Below are 21,395 nucleotides of genomic sequence, written 5' to 3' on the forward strand. Positions count from 1 at the left end.
TGATAAACATTTTTATATATTAGATTAAATAAAATATGTTCTTAAAATTAATTTCATCTGCTTTTGTTTTCCTTTTTAATGTGGCTCCTAGAAAATTTAGAATTACTCATGTGGCTCTGGGAACAGTGATGCCTTAGACAGTCACGTCCACTCCCTGGTCCCACCTGGATCCCAGCAGTTCAGCATGGTGATAAGGAGTGCAAATCCTGCAGCTCCACGGTTGGGTTTGAGTCATAGCTTGGCCACTTGTTCACTGAATAACCTTGGGTAAGTTACTTAGAACAATGCCTACATATGGAAGGCACTTGATAGAAGTTGTTTCTTCCCACAGAGAGGCAGCCCTGGGAAGTATTTACAGCTGAGAGCTCTGAAATCAGACTGCTGGACAGGCATCCTTCTTTGCCCACTAGCTGTACGGCCTTGAAGTTACTCAACCCTCCCCATACCTCAGTCCCCCCATCTGCAGCCTAGTAGGAGTGCCATTGGGAAGGACTCCCAGCCTTGGCTGCCATGTGGTAGCATTCAACAATCAAGTTCTATGATTCTGTGCCCTCGCAGCCCCTCCCACCCACCACATGCTTCTCCTGCATCTCCCCCCTCCTCTCTCCTCCGCCCCTCCTCTCTCCTCTCCTTGTCCTGCCCCAGGACAGCTCAGCCTCTCTCCCAGTCTCATTGGCGGCAGTCACTGTCCAAATGATCTCCAGCCTCCTGGCTGGCCCCTCCAGTGCATTTTCCACTGTGGCTGCTGAAGCGCAGGTCCTAAATCCTAGAACTGGCTGCATCACTCCTTGCTTGAAACCCAACAGTGGCTCCATCTTGTCCACAGGTAAAGCCTACAAGATCCACCAGGGTCCACCAGATCCTCCAGGTCCTCTCAACACAGACCCCCTCACCCCCTCCCAGAACTCCAGCCCCACCCAGCTCCTCTCCAGTCCCCAAACATTCCAGGCTGTTCAGGCCTCTCTGCCTTTCCCTCCTCCTTTTATCTTCCATGAGTGCCCCACACCTGTGTCGGACCCATCAACACCAGACCCAGCTCAAGAGTTTCCTGAACTTCTCCCCAACCCCTCAGTGGATGTGACACCCTCCGCTGACTTTGTGCCCATTCTATGCTCATACAGTTCTGCTGCCCCCTGGGGCACCTGGGTGGGTGGCACAGCTGGGTGAGCATCCAACTCTTGATCTCCACTCAGGTTGTGATCTCAGGATCATGAGATCGAGCCCGGTATCAGGCTCCTTGCTCAGCGCAGTGTCTGGATGAGATTCTCTCTCTCCCTCTGCTTCTCCCCCGTTCCCCACTCCCTACTCACACACATGTGCTCTCTCTCATGCTCTCTCAAATAAGTAAATTATTTTATTTTATTTTATTTTATTTTATTTTATTTTATTTTATATCAGAGAGAGAGCACAAACTTGTACAGGGGTAGGGGCAGAGGGAGAGGGAGAAGCAGGCTCCCAACTGAGCAGAGCCTGATGCAGGTTCAATCCTAGGACCGGGGAATCACGACCTGAGTCAAAGGCAGATGCCTAACTGACTGATCCACCCAGGTGCCCCTCAAATAAATAAATAAATCTTAAAAAAAAAATCTGCTGCCCTATCTCTCAGTACAACAGTACAGCCTGAGGACTAGACACAGTTAACTTACTCGACTTACCTGTAACACCTCTGAGTTGGGTATTAATGACCATATTACAGTTCAGGAAACTAGAAGACAAAGAAATGGAGTCAACCCCCCAAGTCCTTGATGAGCCAGAATTCAAAGCCAGGCAATCTCGCTTCAGAGACCACTCTTCACCTCAGTGTATTTTTTAAATTGAGATATAATTGATATATAACATTGTGTAAGATTAAGGTGTATAACATGTTGATTTGATGCATTTATGTATTGCAAAATAATTGGCACCACAGGGTACTTAAAACCTCCATCACATCACATAATTATCATTTCTCTTTTGTGGTAAGAACGTTTCAGATCTACTCTTAGCAACTTTGAAGTAACCTAATACAGTATTGTTGACTCTAATCACTATGCTGTACACTAAATCTCCAGAAATTATTCATCTTCTAGTTGCATATGTGCACCCTTGAGCAACGTCTCTCCAGTTCCCCACACCACCCCCAGACCCTGGTAACCACAATTCTGCACTCTATTTCCTCACATAAGTTCAGCTTTTTAAGATCCTATGTACAAGTGAGATCATCCTGTGTTTGTCTTTCTCTGACTTATCTCACTTAGAGTAATGCCCTCAAAGTCCATCCATGTTGTCACAAAGGGCAGGATGTCTTTCTTTATTATTAGCTGAATAGTGCTCCAGTGTGTGTGTGTGTGTGTGTGTGTGTGTGTGCGCGTATGCACATAAAACGTCTATCCATTCATCCAAGGATGGACACTTAAGTTGCTTCCATATCTGGACTATTGTGAGTAATGCTGCCCTGGATTTGCTTTTTTTTTTTTCCATGAGATACAGTGGTGATGGCTGGGCTGACTTGCTTTTATAACCTAAGCTAGCATGGTTAATTTTTGAAGTCAGGAGTTCAGAGAGGGAAAGTTACTTGCCCAAGGTCACCAGGGAGGTCTCTTTCCAGCCAGAAGTGGAGTCTGAGTCTCATAGCTCTCAGTGTTCTTTTTCTCATTTTTTTGCTTGGTCCTGTGTCTTTGCCACAAAAGCCCAGGTTGACGCACCCCAACAATGGGCAGGAAAGATCCTGGGCACTTGCCTACAGACATGGCCCGAAGCAATGAAATCTCCACAGTGAGACAGAGAAAGAGCACAGCCATGGGAGCATCTGCTTTGTTTGCTTGGCTTGGTATGTTTTCATTACAAACAATCTGGAATCTGATCCTGCCTGGGAGGCATGAGGCTTCTTTTATTCTCCTGTAGGGCAGAAAAGAGAGTAGGGTGGAGCAGCTTAGCTAACAAGTGCTGACAGGAAGGCAGAACCGGTCAAGTCCAGGGTCGGGACACTCCCTGTGGAAGCCCAGACAGAGGGGATGCTAGCCAGGGACTCCCGGGGGGTGGGCGGGGGGCGGGGGGCGCGGACAGGCTGTCTGTCAGGGCCTGTCACTCAGGGGGCCATCATTTCTCAGTGAGTAATGCCCCTCCAGGCCAACTGAGTAATGCCTCTCCAAGCCTTGCCTGAAGGTTGAGAGTCCTCAGACCCCAAAAAGGAGGTTTACTGCAGATCACATTGGGCAAGAAAAAAATCAGACCTTGAGGAGCTTGTGAGAGAGAGCCCACAAAGTGGGGCTAGCAAGAAAGGTAGAAAAGGGCAGGAGATTCCAGTAGGGCCAGGGGAATTTCTGGCAACTTCTTTAAAACCGCTGGTAGTGGCGCTATTTGTTATTCATTGTGCCAGTTCTCTTATGAGAAACCACTGAATAAATGCATTTCAGAATTAAGTGTTAGGGGACCAAAAATTTGTCTCTTCTGCAGAACTGGCCCCCTTCCCTTTGTCAGATATCAGAATCTTCAGGTCTCAGACTGGAAAAAGCATTAAAGGTCATCTGCCCACCTTGCGCTTGACTTTGCTTCTACAGCCAGTCAGCTATGTTGCAGGCTCTGTGTGAGGTGTTAGCATATCATAAGGACTTTGAAAAATAAAATGTAACACCTCAGTACGAATAGAGCTACCAAACAATGTGGCTTAGGTGTGCAGGCAAATGGGTTTCTCATTAGTGAACCCCAGAATTAGAATTACCCATCAAACACAGACAGTGTTGGGCTGCCTCAGGCTTCCCCACATTTGGGGCCTGACCTGAAAAAAACTTATAATCTGGGAAGCAGAGCAGATTACATGCTGTTTGTAGGAAAGACAGCTCCCAAAGAGAAAGGAGAGGAGAATTGGCTGGGCTACTTACTACACTTGCACCATTTCTCCTCCAAACCCACTGATGGAGTAGGTGACTCCCTCTGAGGAGGACTGGGTGGCCAGGGGCAGATGGGCCAGGGGTGTTGCTCCCCTCACATGGAAGGACTTTGGAAATAAGAGATTTCCCCCCGTAGCTTGTCCCCATCCTACAGTTACTCTCTTCTGAAGAAGGACTCAGGGGCCCCAGGTCCCTTCAGAATAAATTTCCACCTCAGATAAGCCTTGGTATGAATATCTTCCCACAGACACACCCACAGGCCAGCAAAGCAGGTTTAGGCAGCCAGTAGCCACTAAATGCATGCACCTTATATCAGGATCATTTTGGCTAGAAGTGACAAAAATTCTACCTTTATCTGGCTGAAACACTCTGAAGACCTGGGGATTAGCATCTCAGTGAAGTCACCAAGGTCCTAGGCTCCTTCTGTCTCTGCTGGCCAGCCTCGGGCTCAGCTTCATTCTTGGACATGTCCCTTGTCCTGTGCAGGCTGGCTGTGGCATTCTGGGTTATATGCCCCATGCTTCCCTGCTCATATCCATCATGGAGTAGGATGTTCTCTTACATCTGATTGGGATTCACAGGTCCGTCCCCAGACCCCAGAGAGAGGAGTGCTGTGTTCTAAGTAACTTAAGATAATCAGTATCTACCTTTTGTGTTGGGAGTAGGGTCAGTTCCACTGAACCCCGTGGCTGGGTGGAGGGAGTAGAAACCTAAACAGAATGGATGGAGAAAGTGGGGGAATGGATGGTGGGCAGAATCTGAGGTGAGGATTTACTACAGGGTGTTTACTGGGGTCTGCTCTGCCAACAGACTGCACTTGGGAATACCAACTTGAGCAGTGATGGAAGTAGGATTGAGGGGAGTGTGAACTACAAGGTGATTACAAGAGGGACCTCAGTTGATCCCACTGGGGTCCTAGAGCTGAGAAGGCCCTTCAGAATGGTCACAAATGGTGGCAAGAAAGCCAGGCCTTTGAACTCCTGCACCAACCAGTCTTGCACATGGCCTGCCCTAGGAACATGGCATGAACTTGGGCAAGGCCCTGCCCCTTAGCTGAGGGCAATTCCTGGAGTCACTCAGCCATGAGCCATCAGCAGCCACCATACCAGACATCAGGGGAATGAGCACTTCTGTCCTGGAGGGGGCATTCAGGTGGCACCTGCAGCATCCACTGCAGAAGGCAGCAACCATCTCAGAGGACCTCCACTTCCATACCTTTTTTCCCTGCTGGGAAGTCAAGATGGAGTCCTGGGATGACATGGCGGTCCCTCCTTGATGCCCTGCTCTGAACACCCCAGGCTTCCCTTCAGCAACCACAAGAGAGAATCAAAAATGAAGGTGCTTTGTAAACCACACAAGCAAAAGAAATTCTGAGTTTCTGGGACATTTGCATTATGATTCCCATCCTGCCTGGTTTCAGTTAGTTGTTTCTGGTCTGCTCCTTTCCTCAACTACATTCCACCCCATGGCTCCTGGCAAAGAGGAGACACAAGTGGGCATGAGAGAAGGTACAGGTCTGTGTTGGGGGAAGTCAGGCAAGAAGTAAGGCAGAGAGGAGACACGGGGAGACAATGGGAGGGAGGGGCTTAGACTCACTTTAATGATGAGAGAGCTGATGAGCAATCGTGTGGCCCCTGAGTGACCACCCTGCTCATTCTCCTGGAAAGAAGTTAAGAGTTCTGGGGACGCTAAGCCCTGCTTGGCTTTCCAAACAGGATGGCGCTGTGGAGAGCACTCAGGCTCCCCTGGTTCTCCTGCTACACCCTGTCTATGCCTCACCCAGTCACCTCTGCTGGTTCCCTCTCATGTTCCTGACCCCTAACCTCTGGATCCCCCTCCAGTTCTCATCTTCCTTCATTGGCTATTTCACTCAGTTCCATGGCTTTCCATACCACCTGCATTCCACAACTTCTCAAATTAAATCCCCAGGGGAGTCTTCCCTTCTGAACTCCAGACTTCTTTGTAGAAATGTCCACCAGGACGTCTGACCGTGGATACAACTGGGCAGTTGGGTTTTCCACAGCCTTTGCCATTTGAGAAGGGAGCAGGGGAAGAGAGGGGGATCCATGCTTCCAGCTACTCCAACCAAAACCCTTAAAGCCATTCTGCAGTCCTGCATTTCTCTAGCATCCTACCCATCAGCAAATCCTTTCCACTCTGCCTTCAAAACTGTTCTAGGATCTACTGCCCTGGCTCAAGCCACTGTCATCACTAATCTCTATTATTAAACTAGACTTTCAACAGATCTCTTGCCTTTTTAGCCCTTGCTTTGGTCTCCTTATAGCAAAGTGAATCTTTTATTTTATTTTTTTTAAAGATTTATTTATTTATTTATTTATTTATTTATTTATTTATTTATGATAGTCACACACAGAGAGAGAGAGAGAGGCAGAGACACAGAAAGAGGGAGAAGCAGGCTCCATGCGGGGAGCCCTACGTGGGACTCGATCCGGGAACTCCAGGATCGCGCCCTGGGCCAAAGGCAGGCGCTAAACCACTGAGCCACCCAGGGATCCCCCAAAGTGAATCTTTTAAACCATAAGTCAGATCATGTCATTTCCCTACCCCAAACCCTCTCTGGATCCCCATGTCATTCAAAGTAAAAACAGAAGTCCTTGTGTTGGCTCTGACATCCTTGACTTGCATCCTTCCCCACTGCCCTGACTTCCCTCCACCTTTCTGGCCTCAGCCGCTTGGCTGCAAGCACACCTGCCTCCTTGTGACTCGTTAATTAAACACAGTCTCGGCGCTTGCTCTTCTGTGCCCAGGGTAGGCCTGTGACTCGTTCCTTTGCTTCCTTCAGGTCTCTACTACATACCACTTTATTAGGGAGGACTCGAAAGAAAACTCTGTATGAAATAACATCCCCACCCTAACTTCCAGAAAGCCCTACCTACCTTAGCTTGGTTTATTTTCCCCCATAACACTTGTCTCCACCTAATATGTCATATATCTGCCTGTTAATTTCTCACCCAACCCTGCATTGTATCCCTGGTGCCTGCAACAGTGCCTGGCTTATAGGAAGGGCTCAGTAAACACTTGTCAAATGAATGGCTGGGCTTTGGAATCAGACATACCTTGGTTAGATCTCAACTCTTCTGTGTGCCAGCCCTCTTCTGTGTGTAATTGCCTGCAGCCAGTTACATAACCTTGCTGGGCCACAGTTTTATCATGTGTGAAATGGGAAAACAATTGTACTTACTGCATAAGATGGTAATGAAGACTGTGTGAATTAATATTTAGTTGTTAGAATAGCACCTGGCACATAAAAAGCACTCATTAAAGGTGACTGTCATTGCCCATCATTGTTGTTACTACAGTCATCATCATTATGTATTCACAGGATGAGACACATGGTCCCAGCCCAGTGCCCCACCCCAGCCCCCAGCCTCTTCTTTTAGCCAGAGGTGGAGGCAAGTGATTCAGGTGGTGGCAGCCTGCCCTGTGACTTAGCCCTGAGTCAGCCACATCGGGGTACCCTGGCATGGGCTGCCTTGGCCAGGGGGCCCTTGGGTTGAATCATCAGGGCCATGATTCCAGCTGGGGGATACCTTGGCTAAGGAGTTCAGCTCATAGAGCTTGCCCTCCCTGGATCCTTCCAGGAGGAGACTGGGCATTTGCCCCATTGTGTGCTCAGGAACTGCACTTTGCCAGCCCAAGTCCATCTGTCAGTAGGGCTTGAAAAAGAGCCAAGTGGGGAAAGGAAAAAGTAGGAAGAGAAAAGTCACTTCAATCTTTTGCCATTAAACAGGGCAGGATGGTGTTGTGAACAGATCATGGGGCTCTAAAGTCACCACGGCTGTATGTGAGTCTCCATCCCTCTTCTTACTAGCGCTCAAGGTTAGTGGGAGAATACACAGTGGACAGAGGCTGTCTTCAAGTCCCAAATCCCTCATGAACACTTTTCAGTGACTGTTGTAAAAGGAAAGAGGTATTCCCTGTCTCCCCGTCCTTCCCACCTCCTTCCCAGGAAGGGAAGGAAACAATCTCATATGTCCTTCTTTCTCCTTTTTAAGATTTTACCTTATTTATTGATCTGAGAGAGAGAGAGAGAAAGAGAGAGAGAGAGAGTGTGTGTGTGTGTGTGTGTGCATGTGAATGGGAGGAGGAGCAGAGGGAGAGGGACAAGCAGAATCCACATGAGTGTGGAACCCCATGCAGGGCTCAATCCCAGGACCCTGAGTCAAAATCAAGAATCAGATGCTTAATCAACTGAGCCACCCAGGCACCCCCTTCCTTCTTTCATTCAAGAGCCCTTTATTGAGCACCTGCTGCATGCCACGGGCTGTGCTAGGCACTCGATACAGAAGTCATGAGCAGGTAGGAGAGGCAGACAGTGTATATAAATGAGCAGTTAATACCTGATTATTAAAAAAAATTACCTGATTATAAACTGTATTCAGTATGAGGCAGGAGAACAGGCTGTTAAAAGAGAAAACAACACAGTGGAGACAGAAAAACCGGAGTGGTACCATTTAGACAAGGACAAGAATGGCAGCAAGCCAACCATATGAGCCACACAGGGAAGAACCTTCCAGAGGGAGAAAATAGCGCATGCAACAGCCCAGAGGCAGGAAGCATTTAGGGAGTGCAGGAGACCCTGTGTCAAAGCGTCACAGGCCAGCACAGAGTGACAGATGTGGCTAGGAGAGGGCCAGGTGAACATGGGGCACCCTCTTGAATTTCCCTTTCCTGATGGATCCCGGGCTTGCAGTGCCTACTCCCACCACCTCCAACAGTTGCCTTGTAAACTCTTTTTAGTCTTCTAGTTGTTTACAGAGACCGGGCTTGTGTGAAGACATCATAGCCATAGGCATATAACCTATGTAGTACCATTCCTGACACAGTTAGTGCTCATTAAAAAACAGATTAGAACCCTTGAAAGACTGTGTGAAAATACTGAGAGAAGGAAAGCCCCATAACAATCTGTGAGTTGTTGTATTGCCATTTCAGAAAGAAGAGAGAACTTTGAATTTAAATGCATCCTTCTCCCCCTGACCATTACAAAGGGAATTGGGTGGCCTCTGTCCCCTCATGTGGGAACCCTTCCCCACCCCACCCACCCTCAGGCCTCAGGGTCCCTCCACTGCATACCCAGGGCAGTCTTCTGTTGAATTGTCTGTCCCTGTAACTGTCTCTTCCATGGGCTCCTCAATGATGGGGACTGGGCCTTCATTATCTGTTTAATACAGCCCTTGGATGACATGTTATTTCATTTCAGGTATGTTTCAGGACCCTTCTAAATACCGAGCTGACTCTAAACCACCTTTGCACTAAAAACATGGTCCTTTCAAGCCACTATACCATCTTAATAAAGTGTAACATCCTTTTAATTTTCCTAAAGTGTGGACTGGTTTGAAGTATAGATTGATTCATTGGCTATTTCCGCCTCTGTGGCTTTCTCAAGACCTCCGGTTTCCATGAGGAGCAGGCAGGCTTTTTGCCAGGGATATTGCACCAGAGGTTTGTGTTATTTACTGCTGGGGAGAATGCCAAAAGTAATAACATTAGACCCACGATTCCCAAACCCTACATTCAGATACCCTGGGGACAGCATGGTATATTTTGAATTTTCAAGGAACAGCAGTTCTAGACATCTGTCAGACACCGTGCAGATTGCTAGCCGAGGTAGTTCACAGTTTCAACAGCAGATTACAACATGTTCCTCTCAGTGACATCACATCTTTACAAAGCTGGGGTTTTGGTGGTGGTTACGCTAAAAAAGTAAGTACTCTATGAAAATCAGTGTGGAACAGGAAATGAGGGTGATGGTGTCCGGTTCGGGACCAAGGTCAGGAATTTGTGCAGTGCCCAACAAGCGCACACATCGCATTAATAAGTAATTGTAGTTACTTTAAAGGAAGTAAAAACATTATGCGTATGTTTTCCAATTACCAAGTTGTTAGGGCATAAGTACTTAGTAAGCTATTTGGCTCTAAGTACTTAATAAGTGAAACTGTTTGATATTTCTTTTGGCCTAAAAATGCCGTGAAATAATTCCTAAGATGGAAGCCATGAGCCCAAGAAAGTCTGAGAACTTCTCCATTACATTATAGTGACTCCCACTTACTTCTTTTAGGCTTTCAATGCTGACCTCAGGAATTAATTCTGAGCTAAACCCTAAGCATGGCTTAACATTAATGACCTACACACACAACCTGTACTTAATCCTGCCTCAAGAGTCTAGGAGCTGCGAGACTGGTAAAAATTTACTGGGAGGAAAAACAGAGATGCAGCCCATCCCTGTTCACCCCATCTAACTAGTTTCTTAATGAGCGAATACCACTCTGGAATGAGCTGGATGCACGCCTTCCTGTTATAAAAACAGAAAAACAAGCATCCATTTGTGTGCCAGGGTTACGGTTTATTATCTCAGGCTAGGAGTGGCCTGAATCTCCAGCTGGCCCTGTGAGCTGATTACTGCCAGAAACACCACAGAGCAAGTGTTCTGAAGCTACAGTTATTATTGTTGGTAGCTGTCCTCCCAGCTTTTAGCTTATTCGTAAATAACCTCGTTCAGTAAATTGCCTCATGTAGTTAGTTATCTTTGTTTCAAGAAAACAAGGTTGTCTGGGCCATCACACCAGGAAGGAACATGTTCCACACTGAGCCTTCTATGGGAACTTGATGGAGATGGATTTGGCTAGGGTGAGCTGCTGGTCACATTTGCATGAAATGTGTCCTAGGCTATTGAAATAGGGCAGTGGACTTCAGTCACTCATGTCTCTTGGACGGGTTGATTCCAGACCATTTTCTGGGAAGGATCTTGGCCCCAATCCCTGTGTTCATCTGTATAGGGAGATAGGGTTGCCTGTGTTCAAGCATGAAACCCTATGTTCCCTCAGCTTCCACGAGAAGGTGTTACAGCTCAATTATCTGTTGTTTGTGAGTCTCTTTTCCATGGGTACCATCAGCCTCAGGGCCACTGCACCTGCTTTTCCCTCCTGCCTAGGCTCCCTGCACTCAGCTATTACCATGACTGGGCTCTTCATCCATTCTTTCAGCAAATATTTATTGAGTTCCTCCTGTGTGCCAAGCACTAGACTGGGGTGTTCAGGGTATAGGAGGGGATGATAATAATCATAACAGTTAACATTTACTAAATTCTTGTGAACTAAGAACTAAGCCTTCTTCCAGACCATTTACATGTAGTGTATTATTTAATGCTTGACAACAATCCAATGATGTTCAACAGTAATCCAGCAAATTATCCACATTTTGTTGTGGATCAGCTCCTTTATATCACCAAGGTACCCAACATTTTTCTGATAAGGAAAGTGAGACACAGAGAGGCTAAGTAACTTCCTCCAAGGTCACGCAGCTAATAGGTGATGGACCTGGTGTTTGAGCTTACATTCTTAAACACTGTTACATTGTCTCTCTAGCAACACACAGAAGGCCACTGGTCTTGTTGGCTTTCATTACTGTGGAGGAGAGAGACAATAAGCACGTTAGGTGATAAGTAATTTCAGATCGTCAAAGGTGGTAAGAAAAGAAGTAGTAACAATAAACCAGGGTAATTGGGTAGAGACTTAAGAGCGGGCAAGGAAGAGTAGCTGCTTTACATTAGGTAGTTGGAAACCCCTCCACTAAGGACTCATCTGGGCCGAGACCTGAAGAAGCAGGCCTTGGGAAAGTATTCAGGAAAATTGTTCCAAGCAGAGGGAATAGCAAGTCCAGAGGCAGTGAAGCAGAAACAAGTTTGGCTGAATGCAAAAGAGAGATAAGCAGAACCCAGATCACATAGGGTCATGCTTTGTGACCTGGGCTGCACACAACTGCCTGAGGGGCTTCTAAAAATACTGATGCCTTGGCCAACACCCAGAGATGCTAAGGAAATCAGTCTGAGGTTTGGCCTAGGCAAGAGGAATTTTAAAAGAAGATGGTCACAGTGGTCCAATGACATATGATGGTGGCTTGGACCAGGGTGGTGGCAGTGGAAGTAGCCATGTCTCCCCTTCAGCCACTGCTCCCTTCATGGGGGATTTTAAATGGCTCATGGCTGGGGTCTCTCCTACACAGACCACCTGTGGTTTACAGGAAGTGCTCACATTCTTAGCCTGGATAGACCAAAGTCTGGGGTGCCTAGCTGCAGGTAGCCTGGGAGCACATCAGCTCCAGCATACCAGCTCTGCCTTGCTGCTCATACACACATCCGCCTTGTCCTGCTGATGCTCTTACCAGATATATCAAGAGGAGCAGTAGACTGGCACAGCTTTTTCCAAAGAAATCATCACCTCAAAATCTCACATCTCCAGCCACCCAGCCTTTTAAGGCTCACACAATTATGGGGGGAGGTTGCAGAGGAGGCTGGTAGGCTGAAGATGCTGAATATTGATCTATTCAGGCCTTTAACTGATTGGATGAGGCCCACACCGATTATGGAGGGCAATCTGCTTTACTCAAAAGTCCAGAGATTTATTTTATTTTTTTATAATAAATTTATTTTTTAGTGGTGTTCAATTTGCCAACATACAGAATAACACCCAAGTCCAGAGATTTAAATGCAAATCTCAACCAAAACCCCCTCACAGAAACATCCAGAATATTTGACCAAATACCTGAGCAGATGCATCTTATATCATCTTACACTATTATATTCATAGAATATTTCCAAAAGAGTACAAAGAAATCTTTTCACCAAGGGGCTTGGAGTTTAGAGTAAAAGACATACTTATTTTTTCCCATATATTATTTTTATATCTTTGACTTTATTTTTTGCTCTGTGAGTATATGTATTCATTTCTCAAATAAGAAATAAACTATAAAATTTGGATCAAAATGATCACTGGGTTGCATTTATTGGCTATCTGTAAAACTGCCTTCCTCAAATCATACTTTAAGGAGATGACACAAGTACATGAGCCTACCCTAAGGAGTATCATAAGAAACATCAAACATCATGGAGCATTGTTGACATTTGTTCCACATCACAGTGTCCTCTATAGGAGGAGCCCGGGAGATGCCACATGAATTTTAATTCCAAAAATGGTTGTGGGGTACCAGGGTGGCTCAGTCGGTTAAGTATCTGATTCTTAATTTCAGCTCAGATCGTGATCTCAGGGTGGTGAGATCGAGCCCCGCATCAAGCCCTGCATCGGGCTCCACACTCAGATTCTCTCTTCCTCTCCCAAGCTTTCTCTCTCTTTCTCTCTCCCTCTCTCAAATAAATAAATAAATCTTAAAAAAAATAAAAAAGAATGGTTGCAATTCTCTTAGGTATCTGCTTGCATTTCCTCTTCAGGAGACTGAATTTGTGTGACTGACCAAAGTTTCCTACAATGAACCCTACAAAATGGGGTCACATCTCTAGTCAGATATTACCAGATAGGTTTTTAGCCTCCTTTGAAAGACAATTTTACATTCTCACTCTTACTTGTCTTTCTCTTTTAGTCCTGCCTTTGCTTAACCTTTTACTACAGAAATTTTCAAATATACACAACAGCAGAGAAAATAGTAAAGTATATTCCCAGGTACCTGTCACCCAACTTCAACCATTATTCACTGAGTCAGTTTTGTTCTACATACTCCTCCACACCTCCTCTCAAACACCACTGAATACTTTTTCATTTTTTTAAGATGAAATATCATTTTAGTTCTATAAAACTCATCCTTCTAAAGTGTATAGTTTAGTGGTTTTTATGTATATTCACAAGGTGGAGCTATCACCATTATATAATTCCAAGATATGTTTATCACCTCATACCCAGCAGAAGTCATTCTCCATTCTCCTTTCACCTCGGCTCCTGGCAACGCCTCATCTACTTTTTGTCTCTATGGATCACCAGATTATTTTAAAACAAATCTCAGATATCACATAATTTCACCTATAATTATTTCAGTATGTATTTCGAATACATAAGGACTCCTTTCTTTTTCCTTTAATATAGACAAATACCATAGGATACCAAAAAATAGTAATAATTCTTCAATATAATCTAATATGTAGTCAGTGTTCAATAGTTCCCTATTAATTGGTTTGTCCTCATTGTATCCAAACAAGGGCTTCATACCTGCCATGGTTGGGATGACATGAGTCTCTTTTGATCTATAACAGTTCCTCTTCCTGTGGTTGATTGGTCACTTATTTGTTAGAAGGGGTGGGGGGAGATCATTTTCCTATAGGATTTTCTACATTCTGAATTTGGCTAATTACAGATCCACTGTGGGTTCACTTATTGCCTGTACATCCTATAAACTGGGGGTTGAATATAGAGATTTGATATGACTCTGGTTCTGGGTTTGGCAAGAATACTTCCCGGTTGGTAGTAGGTGTTTCTCTTGCACATCTGTAGACATAGTCGTGTCTGACTGTCTTTTGCGATTTAAGACTGATCTGTAAATTCAGGTGCTGTCTGCCTGACCAACACATTAGGAAGTTGGCCATCAGCCTTTCCTGAAGGTTTTGCATTGATCACTGTTGCCTAGATTCATTCTTGCCTTAGGGAGATTTGCAGAAGGATGATGCCCTAGTTCTCTTACTCCTTCCTCATTATTTAGCTGTGATTAATCTAAAAAATTTTTTCCTCATCAAGTTAGGTGATTATACAGGAGGTAGATTTTGTAGCTGGATGAATAGTTATGTAAAAAAATATGTAAATAATTATGAAAAAAATCCAACAATGAGTTAAAGAGAACCAACTTTTACTGAGTATCTTCTAAGTGCCAGACACTATGCTAGATAGTCCTTTGATATTCATTATAATGTAATTTAAAAATCATAATAATCTAGGGTGCCTGGGTGGCTCAGTCAGTAAGAATCCAAGTCGTGATTCTGGCTCAAGTCATGAGCTCAGGGTTGTGAGATAGAACGCCACATCAGGCTCTGCATTCAGCAGGGAGTTTGCTTGAGATTCTCTCTCTCTTCTCCTCCTGCCCCTATCTCTGTTCTCTCTCCCTCTTTCTCTCTCTCCCTCCATACCTCCAACATAAATAAATATAAATAAATTCTTTTTAAAAAATAATAATCCTACAGGACAGTTATCTCATTTAACAGATAGGAAACTAAAACTCAGGGATCCCTGGGTGGTGCAGCGGTTTGGCGCCTGCCTTTGGCCCAGGGCGCGATCCTGGAGACCCGGGATCGAATCCCACGTCAGGCTCCCGGTGCATGGAGCCTGCTTCTCCCTCTGCCTGTGTCTCTGCCTCTCTCTCTCTCTCTGTGTGACTATCATAAATAAATAAAATTTAAAAAAATAAATAAATAAAAAATAAAACTCAGAAAAGTGATTTAAATCAGGTCAAACAGCTGGAATTAGGTATAGGAAAGGTGCACCAAAATTATGAATGACCTGTTAACCATCTAAGTTAACAGGTTAGATGGCAGAGTCAATACCGGGGAACGAAGGGACAGATGGAAATATAAGAGCTTTATATTTACATAGGAAAATGTAAAGTCCTGCTCTGGGACTGAATCCACTCAGGTTCACACTCGGAGAGATGTGACTTATCAGGATCTTGTGTTTCAAAATGAGTGGGAAATACCAGAGAGGGAGACAGAACATGAGAGACTCCTAACTCTGGGAAACGAACAAGAGGTGGTGGAAAGGGAGGTGGGCAGGGGGGTGGGGGTGACTGGGTGACGGGCACTGAGGGGGCACTTAATGGGATGAGCACTGAGTGTTATGTTGGCAAATTGAACTCCAATAAAAAAAACGACCTGGAGACATTAGCTTACAACAAGCTCCATATGGATCTTAGAAAAACTAACATTGTATTAAGCTGCATTAATAGGAGCAAGTAATGAATAGGCTCAAAGCTCCATTTGGATAAAAATCATAAATCTCTTTTTTTCTTATTGTATCCTCAGCCTCCGGCATAGTATCTGGAAAAACAGTCAGTAATTATCTGGATATAATGGGCACTCAATACAACACCTGGAAACACTTAGATATATTTATTCAATCATTAACCAAGTCTATTGGGTGCTTGTTCCCTGAGTGCTGCTATTGGTGCTTGAAATCCAGCAGTGCTCTTGCAGAGCCAACATTCTAGTAGAATGGTAGGGAAGAGGGACGACAAACAAATAGAGAATAGTGTGAAGTAGGGGTGGAAGTGCCATGGAGAAAAATTAAGCAGGGCACAGTGGATGAGGAATGCTGGGTGGGAGGAGTTGGGGCACATCTGAGGGTCAGGGAAGACTGCTCTGAGCAAGTATGTGCAGCAGAGACCTGGATGAAGCGAGGGTGTGGGCCATGCAGGCAGGGAACAGCAGGGCTGGCAAGGAACAGCAAGTGCAAGTGCTCTGAGACAGGCGTATGCCAGATGCATTCCAAGCAGAGGGAAGTGACAGTCTTCTACAGTCTTGGCTAGTGAAACCACATCCGGAGCTGGGTGTGATTCCAGGCACCACATAGTTTAGAAGATTGTCCAATGAGAGCATTTCAAGGTAGTAAAGGGTCTAGAACCTGCTCATGTCAGGGTAAGTTGAAGAAGACAGTATCTTAGGCATACCTGGCTGGCTCCTCAAGTGCGTGAAGAGCAGACACAAGGCTGAGGGCTGAGACTTACTCTTCATGACCAGTAACTGGGACTACTCATTTACTCCAGGTGTAATATACAGTAGAACAAGTTCCCCAAGGGGAAATTCACTTCCTTGCCCAGTAGTGAGCTCCCTGCTCTCAGAGGTGTTCAATCAAATGCAGACAGTCTACCAAAGATGGAAAATGACTCTCCTGTTTCAGGCTGGAATAGGAGACTTCCGAGGTGAATCCCATCAAGGAGATTCAGAACTGTAACCCGACTCCTCCCACTTTCCTCCCTTTCCATCCTCTCTGTTTCCATGCTCCCACCGTGCTTACCCTCAGGATGAAAAACACGTGTGCACACAAACACATAAGAGCAGGTACAGGGGATCCCTAGGTGGCTCATTGGTTAAGCACCTGCCTTCGGCCCAGGGTATGATTCTGGAGTCCTGGGATCAAGTCCCACATCGGGCTCCCTGCATGGAGCCTGCTTCTCCCTCTGCCTGTGTCTCTGCCTCTCTCTCTCTGTGTCTCTCATGAATAAATAAATCTTAAAAAAAAAAAAAAAAGAGCAGGTACAGTAGGATAGAGGAGAGGGAGAGTAGTCAAGGAAGGCAGAGAAAGAGGGAAAGAAGAGACAGGGAAGGGGAGATGGGGACGTGGGAATGAGGCTTCAGAGTTAGGGAGGCCTCAGTGACCCCATTGCAGGTCCCCAGAGCAGCAAATGGTAATTTTGAATCACAGCTCATTTAAAGCTTCCGGTGTTCAGCTTGTCTCTGTGAACATTTGGAGAAGTTTCCAGCTAGTAAATACAGCCGAGTGCCAAGACTCCCTCCCCAGCTCAGCAGCCACTTCACCATCCCTGTGGCTGCCTGGCCTCGTACCCTCTGATCCCGCTGTCCTTTCGCCTGAGGACCATGCCAGAGTCCCCTCCAGCACCCACCACACCCAACTCCAGACCCCCTGCCCGCCTCTCTGCAGTTCCTGACTTGCTCAAATTCTCACAATCGAAAGATAAACCTTGGAGCACCTGGGTGGTTGAGTGTCTGCCTTTGGCTCAGGTCATGATCCCTCAAGCCTGCTTCTTGCTCTGCCTCTCCGTCTCTCTCTTTGTCTCTCATAAATAAATAAATAAAATCTTAAAAAAAAAAAAAAAAAAAAAGATGAACCTCTGAGAGCCCAGGATCCAGGCTAAGCAGCTACAGAAAAATTCACCTTGTAAAAGACAGGTTTTCCTGGGACACTGTTTCTTTGCCTTTTCCCAAACTCCTGTATTCTGTCCACCTCTCTACTCCCTCTCAAGTCACAAGTGAATCTTTAACCAGCCTTAAATTCAGTCCAGCAAACATGCTGGGTGCATCCGTGCCAGGCACCTGTGTTATGACTGGTTGTCTGTCCCCAAGAAGCTGGCAGTCTAATGGGAGGAAGACATGGGTGGAGCTGGGGTGGTGCTGGGGTGGAGCTGGGCTTCACAGGACCGAGACATAGCACAGTTTGAAGACTCTCTCTAAGGAAAAGAACTTAATATTGCCAGGACCATAGGCCAGGGTTTGTCCTAGGGCTTTAGAAGGGTCGGTATACACGAAACCTGGATTATATCCTCACTCCTAGAGAGGGCAAGATGAGCACCCCACCCCAAACCACCCAGAAAGGTACACAAGGAGAGGTTGGGCTGACCACAAATTAATTAGCTAATGAATTCACTAAATGCCTCTGTCTACACTGTCTCTCTTTGATCTCTTTTGTCTATCCTGTGAAGAGATGAATGCAGGCATGATGCATTGAATAAATACTTACTTAGGGCTCCTACAATAATTGGAACAAAGTTCAGCTGTGTAACAAAGACCTAAGGTGGCTTCAGTAAGCCAGGACTTTCTCTTTCACACATGGTCTGGGTGAAAGCAACCCAGGGCTCTCATAGAACTTCCTCAGTTTTAAAGACCCAGGCTCCTTCCATCTTGTTGATCATGCATTCCTGGGGTGTTGCTCTTCAGCCACAATGTCAAAGATGGTCTACACTGCAGCCAGCAGGAAAAGCAAAAGCCCTCCCCTTCCTGTTCGTAGTAGGCCTAGAAGTTCAGACTCTGCTTCTGCTTGCAGAAGCAGAAAACAGGGTCACATGGACACACAGGTGCCAGGGAGATGGGGGAGCGTAATGTTTATTCCATGAGAGGTCATGTGGCCCCAGATCAGGGTGCTTCATTACTGTAGAAGGGAATGGGCATTGTAGACAGATAGAAGTGTCCAAACATCCTGCCATGTATGCTGTGCTGTCTAGGAAACTAGGATGCAGAAGGTCTGGTACTTTCCAGAGCCACCCAGTGACAAAACTGAATTAGACAAGCTGCCCCTGCAAAGCTTCCCCTACAACCACCACCCATTCTTTCATTCTGGTACCTCAAACTCTTCCGGACCCCAAATTTTGACTGAAGATGAAACACTCTGGTCATTAAAGATGAAGTTGGAAGAAGAGGAGGCAATAAGGTGAAGAAATTGCAGAAAGAAAGAATCAGAAGAGAGTAGTGATGTAGAAACCAAGTGTCAAAAAGTTCAGCAATTTCAGATGTTGTGGAATGCCAAACAGGATGCTAATCAGGGATGCCTGGGTGGCTCAGCAGTTTAGTGCCTGCCTTTGGTCCAGAATGTGATCCTGGAGTCCTGGGATTGAGTCCTACATCAGGCTCCCTGCATGGAGCCTGCTTCTCCCTCTGCCTATGTCTCTGCCTCTCTCTCTCTCTCTCTCTCTCTCTCTCTCTCATAAATAAATAAATAAATAAATAAATAAATAAATAAATAAATAAAATCTTTAAAAAAAAGAATGCTAATCGAAAGAAGGGTATTGTATTTGCCAGTGAGGAGGTGACAGGTGACCTTGGCCAGCTCAGTTTCAGCAGAGTGATGGGGAGTGAAATTTGAAGATGGCAGTTTAGGGGTGAGTGAGAAGTGAGAAGGTAGAGACAGAGAGCAGTGAGTACTTGGATTATTGAAAAGCAGGAACAATTTGAGGAGAATGGAGGACCCATGATTGGACTGACCCAAAGAATAATGAATCTTCAAGGCAGAAATATAATTTGACAGCTTTAATGAAGACCAAAATAACAGTGAGTTAAACAAGATTAAAGTTTACTTCTTTCTCACATAAGAGTCTGAGCATGCACAGTCACGGGCAGACTGGGGACTCCATTGTGTTGGGAATCTAGGATCCTTCCACCTCCTAACTCAGCCATCCTCAACATGTGCCTTCCATCCTGTGGTCCGAGGACCTAGCCAGGTGGAAGAGGGAAAGGAGAAAAGGAAGATTCCCTTTGTGGTAAAGGCACCACCCAGAGGTTGCTCATAGCACATCTACTCACATGTTCATTGACCAGACTCTGAGACTTGGCCACATCTATCTATGAGGGAGACTGGAACAAACACTCTTTAGCTGAGAGACTAGATCCCCAGATAAAACTAACAGGTCCTATTATTGAAGGAGGAGAGGGCAGTGAGCAGTCAGTCTTAGAAGACCTGGAACAAAGGGCAGCTTCAGCCATGAGTGGGAGGAGCACGCTGCAGCCTGGAAGAAAAGGCAGGAAAGCTGGTGAACTTGGGAAAGGATGGCAAATAGGACTCTTGCTTGGTCACTTTTATTTTCTCCTCAAAGTGGGACTTAGTGTCATCGCTGAGAGGCTGGGACTCTCAGAGAGCCAAGAAGAGAGAAGGTATGCCAAGCCTTGCTCCCCATCATTGTTTCCCATCTGTTAGGTCGGGACAGCAGGCATGCACTTGTAGCTGCCCTCAAGATGGTTTGGAGAACAGCTGTGCTCTTGGACTCCTGAATTTCATTCCCAGCTCTGTGCTTAGCTGCCACATGGCCTTGGACAAAGCAAGAAATAAGTTTCTGCATCTGTTAAATGACCATAATAATGCCCACATCGCCCACCTCACAATCCCGTTTTGTGTCCCATGAGAGAGCTGTGAAACTTCTTTGTAAGTTGTGAGGTTGTGGGTGGGCATCATTCTGCAGGGATGGAGTGGTCAGGGCACTGGTGAGTCTCCAAGGGAGATAAGAGAGGGGCTAAGAGAGATTATAAGGACAGGACAGCCTCCTGCACGAGCTGCCCCACACCCACCCCAACACCCCCCCGCCCCCCCACCAGGGGATCTGAGTTCTGCCCACCTCTGGCCCAACATTAGACCCCCTTGTGCTGTCCCGGTGAGGGTAACAGGGGAGGGGGCAGCACTCTTAACTGTCCACAGCTGGTGGCAATCAGCTTGTGTCCTGTCTTGAGATCACAGCCATAGAGCATTGGCCTCGTCCCCTGCATTGGCCTTGGAAGTTCTCCTGGGACCTCCCCCTGACCCCAAGGCACCACTTCATGTTCCTGGCCTCAGCCCAATAAACAGTGAGTGTCTCCCCCAGGCCTTTGGTTGGGCACAATTAGCCTTTTCCAGTGTATATGCACGTGCACACACACACACACATGCACACGCACGCACACACACTGCTTACAAGCACCACATACAACACGTCACACATACATGTACCCCCCCACAAACTGCACATACATGCAACCCACATGCACATACCCAACACATACATAGCACATGGACATATGCATGCACTGTCTTTTTCGCAACCGGGCTCTACCCCATGTCACATTCAACCCACCATACAACTCGCCATGAAATCCTCCATGTAAGTACTTGAGGGATTTTTCTAAAACACAAATTAGGCTACTTTCTTGTTTACACTCCTCTACTTCTTCCAGTGGTTTTCCAGAGCCTTCAAGCTAAAATTCTAGACCCTTACCAAAGCAATTGAAGTCCCCCAAGGTGTGTTTCCTGACAACCCTCTTCAGCCATCCGTCATCCTGCAGGCCAATCACCCAGTCTGAACCACTTGCACAGCCCTCGTCTCCATGTGGCTCCTCCTGCCTCGGCTTTGCCCATCCCCTCTATCCTCCAGAGAAATGCTCCTGCTGAAAACTGTACTATTCCAAACCCTGTTCAGAGCTTACCTGTTCTGTAAAGATTCTCTTGACAGTCCAAATGGAATGTTCTCTTCCTCAGCTACAGGTAT

At 46.1% G+C, this 21,395-nt stretch overlaps 1 protein-coding gene and 1 long non-coding RNA gene across 5 annotated transcripts in view; one reads left to right on the forward strand and one right to left on the reverse strand.

The window, feature by feature from the left end:
* The window catches only part of SYN3 (synapsin III), a 452,196-nt gene that overhangs the window by 400,918 nt on the left and 29,883 nt on the right, over window positions 1-21,395 (forward strand). The gene's annotated exons all lie outside the window — the stretch shown is intronic.
* LOC140642238 (uncharacterized) lies at window positions 19,467-21,387 on the reverse strand. The gene is made up of 3 exons (XR_012038735.1): window positions 21,334-21,387; window positions 20,256-20,367; window positions 19,467-19,889 (listed from the first exon to the last, which is right to left on the reverse strand). It is a non-coding gene; the product is annotated as an uncharacterized lncRNA (long non-coding RNA).

This window comes from Canis lupus, chromosome 11 (assembly GCF_048164855.1).
Source record: "Canis lupus baileyi chromosome 11, mCanLup2.hap1, whole genome shotgun sequence".
Lineage (NCBI taxonomy): Eukaryota > Metazoa > Chordata > Mammalia > Carnivora > Canidae > Canis > Canis lupus.